Here is a 5,403-nt window from a genome sequence, read left to right as displayed (position 1 = left end):
ATAGCAATTCTCAAATTCATGATTCGAGATTGGGACTGCGAAGCAAACATGGTGATAATGGCAGTCCATAGATCAAAAGTGTTCTCTTTACTCACAACTTGGGCGAGAATCTCTTTTGATAGAGAATTCAGAAGATGGCTGAGGACCTGCTGGTCCCTGGACAACCATGGCGCATAAAAGGGATTGGGCACCATAGCCGTCGTTTTGTCCGTCTGCTGCTGCTCCACCATCTTCGGGGGCGCTGCATCGGATCCGTCCAAGAGGCCTGTGACCTGCGCTCCTCGCAGGCCTGGCATCACGTGCGCCTTCCAGAGGAGGAAGTTCCCCTTGGTAAGCTTTTCAGCAGGTGGGGCTCCGAGGTTGAGGGAGAGAGGAGCCGAGGACGACATAGCGATCTTGTTTCTGGCGATCTGTTTCTGGCGATCGATGGAGTTCTAGCTATCGATAGGGAAGAGGATGGCTCTGTATACCATATCAGAAAAGAAGCGTTCCTACTCTCTCGTGAGGGAGCCGCGTTGGGTTTATATTGATTGAGACAGAAACCCTGTCGTGGTTTACAAGAATCCAATGATCGCTAGGATACGTTGGTTACAGGAGTACGAGATTGATACGAGAGGGAGAGAGAGATAGAGATAAAGTTGAGATTACAAAGTTAAACAACTATCTATCTAACAATTTTTTCTTGATATATGTGATGTTACAGTAACTATCTATGTTACCACATGCCTCTTTTTCTTCATTAATTACATGCCACATTATCTATTTTGCCTAGATAAGTATGATGTTACCACCTATGTTACTTCCACTTAGTCTCACAGGCAGCGCTCAACAACAGATTGGTGCACGTGGATTCAAAGCTTCGGAATCTCTTGAACCAACCGCTCCAAGTCCAGGCGCGAGCTCTCACCTTCCATCACCGCGGCCGCCGCTTCCGCCGCCAGCTCCTTGGCACGTGCGCGCACTTCGCGCCCTCCCTCCCCGGCAGCGTCCGCCAGTACGGCCGCGAGCTCGCCCGCGTCCGGGCAGACGCCGATCCCGCCCGCGCACGCGCGCACGGCGACGCCCGCTTCCTCCACGAGCAGCCGCGCGTTCACGAACTGGTCGGCCGTCATCGGCCACGCCAGCATGGGCACCCCCGCAGCCACCGCCTCCAGCACCGAGTTCCACCCGCAGTGCGTCATGAACCACCCCACCGCCGCGTGCCGCAGCGTCGCCACCTGGGGCGCCCACCCGTGAACTACCACCCCGCGCCCCGCCGCCGCCACGCGCGCCTCGAAACCTTGTGGGACCAAGCCGCCGTCGTTCCCGGCGCCCACCACCCACACGAACGGGACGGTGCTCCGCTCCAGCGCTTCGGCCAGCGCCGCGGCCGCTGGCTGGGTCAGCACCACCAGGCTGCCGAAGCTCACGTACAGGACTGAACCTTCCGGGAACACGTCCAGCTACGCGCTGAGATCGCCGGCCGCGACGGCCGCCTCCCCGCCGCGCTGGCCGGCGGCGTCTGCCTCCGACGCGACCGGTCCCACCGCCCACACGCGCCTTGACCCCAGGTCACCGAGCGGCGTGTCCAGGTACCTCCCCTCGAGGGCACGGAACGTGTTGGACACGAATCCCCAGCTCTCGAGGTTCCAGAGATAGTTCCGCCTCACTGCCCCGCCGAACTCTTCATCCACGAGGCCTTCGGCGTACATCCTGTACATGATGGAGAGCTCCTTCCACTGATACACCGGCTCGCCAGGAATATCCGGGAAGGCAACGACGTGGTCGGCGTCTGACGGTCGCTGCTTGACGAGTCGGCGGAAGAGCGAATGCGGGACGGCGGTGCCGAGGACGCCGGAAGGCGTGAAGACCAGCCTCGGGACGCCAAGCTCGGCAGCGAGAGGCTGCGTCCACCCGCAGAAGAAATCGGACAGGATGGCGGCGACGGGGTGCGACTTGGCCCACGCGAGGATGGGGTGGTGGAGGGCGGCGAGAGCGTGGACGAAGACGGCGGCGTAGGTGGGAGGGCAGTCCTGGAAGCTCTCGAGGCCCGCGGGGAGAGAAGGGTGGGAGGGGAAGGGGAGCGTGAGGGGCCGGACCATGTCGGGGTGAGCGGCGAGGAGAGGCGAGAGCAGGTAGGCATTGGCGGGTGTGGTGACGACGGTGAGGCGGAGCCCGCGCGCGGCCAGCAGGGCCGCCAGGTCGAGGAGCGCCACCGTGTGGCCCTGCGCGGGGAAGGGCACGACGAGGACGCAAGGCTTGGACGCCGCCATCTCCACGGATGGATCGGAGGTACCCATACGCACGTTGACTCGTTGAGACGAGTACGATTGCTACTGCCAGTGCCTTGGGCTTGGGAGGGGTGAGCTGCTGAGAACTGGATTAGTCGATTATAAATAGGGTTTGAGCGCATATGCAGCTCGATCGCCTCCCTGTCGATCTGGAGTTTCCATCTTATAGTGGAGACCTCGAGGGGCACGTCATACCCAAAAATAGCATCGGAAACCTAAATTATATTCAGAAAATACACGAGACTATCTAATCTATGCTTAGTTCGTGAGTCTGAGAATTAGTTAATCTCAATGACTGACGTTAATCTCAATGACTGACGCATATTGACCTATCTCGATCATGATTTCAGTTATCGTCGGCCCCGCTTCGTCCAGTTGTTCTATGGGCTCCAAGAGGGTGGAGGCTCACATTGTTTCCTAGAGCTTCATTGTCCCGTGGTGCTAAGAATACTCCCGAAAAAGAGATTGCATCATATCATGACCAGGGGGTGCTCGATGAAAAGATAGCCCTGCTCTAGAGACTGGACACCATCAAGTAAGCTCCTATGTGGTCTATCGGATACAACCAATTTTCTAGTTTTCTTGTTCTTTGTTACGTGGATCTCCAGCTTCCCCTAACCAGGTTCTTGCTTCAAGCTTGTTGCGATATTGACTCCATCTTCGCCCTTGTTGTCTTTACACACTTGTTAGAGCCTTGGTAGGCTATAGAAGGCATTTGAAAGGTTAGTCGAGGAGGGCCAACAAGGGGCTATCGCACCACACACTAGGCACACCCACTTGTGGCTATGCCAGCTCCCACTGCCTCTTAGCCAAGGGTTTTGTTGCACCTCTAATATACAGCTAGAGGTGCCATGATTTTTAGTTGACATAGCTGGTAGAGGATGCTATGTCGAAAGTTGCTTTCGACGAATGCATGACTCATTATGTGTATGCCGTACATTATTATTTTTATAAAGTAAGTACATTCAAGGCTATGGCTCAAGGCATCTTGTAGTACGGCTAGGGCCGCAAATGATTGAATGTTTATCTCCCTAATTATCATCCCGTAGATCACTACGTAGTGGCCTTTTGTACCAGCCTTAATATAGGGATGTAGTGTTATGCAATTTCGGATCCACTAATCAGCTTTTCCAACACACATGCACTATGGGCCTGCTCCACGACTGTCTTGGCCCACCAACCTAGCTCAACCGGAGAGCAACACAAGTTATGAGAAGCATGTTGATAGGGGGACGCCTTCACGAAAATTGCTGGTTATGCACGGGCACCATGGTGTCCACTTAGAAAAAACCATTTTCTACTGCTAAGGAGGAAATTGAAATTTTTGTAAACACATACACACATGTAAACTACCGTACGTGCGAAACTCACAAGATTTTACTTTCACACTTGGCGTACAAAGAAAAGGCAAATATGTATTTTCAAATGTGCCCTTTTTGTCAGAATTTGGAGGTAAATTACTCCTCTGCCCAAAAAAGTTGTCTTAGATATGACTAAATACGGATGTATTTAGTAATGTTTTAGTGTTGATACTTTCGTATCTAGACAAATCTAAGACAAGAAGTTTAGGACAAAGATAATATTAGAGATAGAAATCTAGCTCCAATGGTTATATGATAGAAATCTAGCTCCAATGCTTATATTTGTGGCGCGCAGTAGCCTCGCCGTCAGAGATATGCACACATGCATAAGACACAATTTTATCTTTGTAACAGAAGTGAAGTTTTTGAGCTCGATGAACATATTTTGGTGAAAATGTTGACAAAAAAATTACATGCTCATCAAATTTCATCTTGAAATCGCATTCTTGGAACTCATGGAAAAAAATTGATGCTCCAAAAGTGTTAGTTTTAAAGCATTTTGAAGTGCTAATTTTTTTTTTGCCCACGGCTTCCTCGAATGTCTTTTTAAGATGAAATTTTCTGGGCATGTGAAACTTTTGTCAATGTTTGCACCCAAAAAAATTCAGAATTTTTGAATGTTTTATCAGTTTTTTCTTCTAATTTTACTGTTCATATATACCGAGCTCAAATGAGCTCGGGAGCAAAAGATGACTTTTGCTTTTTAACCCTTTTTTATGGTTCCAAGGCATATCCTTCTAGACCGAGGTCGTATCTTAGGAGGTTTGGCTTGTCCGTCAGAGAAGGCCTGCCACTAATGGATCGGTATATAGTACTCCCTCCTTTCCCAAATATAAGTCTTTCTAAAGATTCCAACAAGTGACTATATACAAAGCAAAATGAGTGAATCTACATTCTAAAATATGTCTACATACATCCATATGTTACAGTCCATTTGAAATGAAATGTCTAAAAAGACTTATATTTAGGAATGGAGGGAGTAGTTGTGTCTAAATTAAGCGACATTGGTTGATCATTTCCAAATTAGTCATGACATGGTAACATCAGTTGAGTTAAGCAACGTGAGACATTTGATTGAGTTGTGGTCAGATGCTAGGAACTGATGTATTTCTAAGATGTTTTTCTTTGGGCAAAAAAAAAATCTCATCTCCGCCTTTTTTCCTACATCGCTAGCTTCTTCCAAATCTTCTTTCCGTCGCGTCGCCAATGAGCCCTCTCCCTCTATTGGTTCTCGGTGCTTCTGTTGTTGCAGACAGGGGACGACCATGATGTGGGGCACTGCAGGGGACACCCACTGCAACAGACCTGTCAAGGGGTGCTATGGAGGACCGGCGCCTTCCCTGCAAGAGACCAGACTAAGGTCGATGTTGCATGGTGGGACAACGAATGTACCGCCAGGGGGGTAGCGGGCTATGCTATGACCGACACAAATCGTAGTAGCGAGGCGTCGACGTGCTTGAGGGGGTGTGGCAATCGGTGATCACCGATGATTGGTTGGATGGTGGTTCGTGCTGTAAGCGGACGACGTCGGCCACGCGATGCTGGGATCGGTAGCCACGGTGCTAGAATCGGTGTCCATCGATGTTGGGACCTGCGATGGTCGGTGTTGCAAGCGAATCACACCGACGACCAAAGCTGAATCGGTAATCACCGATGCTGGGACCAGTGGCAGGCGGTGCTGCAGTCGACCACCATAATCCACCATCGTTGCCGACGAGGACGATGTGAGGGCTGGGCACCAGGTTGGGACCGTTTGATGTTTAAAGGCGGTC

The 5,403-nt window shown here is 51.2% G+C and overlaps 1 pseudogene; it reads right to left on the bottom strand.

Annotated features, from left to right (window-relative positions):
* Nucleotides 1-851: 851 nt before the first annotated feature.
* Nucleotides 852-2,252, bottom strand: LOC119357924 (annotated as a pseudogene).
* Nucleotides 2,253-5,403: the final 3,151 nt, after the last annotated feature.

Source organism: Triticum dicoccoides, chromosome 2A (assembly GCF_002162155.2).
Source record: "Triticum dicoccoides isolate Atlit2015 ecotype Zavitan chromosome 2A, WEW_v2.0, whole genome shotgun sequence".
Classification (NCBI taxonomy): domain Eukaryota; kingdom Viridiplantae; phylum Streptophyta; class Magnoliopsida; order Poales; family Poaceae; genus Triticum; species Triticum dicoccoides.
This window is presented reverse-complemented; position numbering and strand designations above follow the sequence as displayed.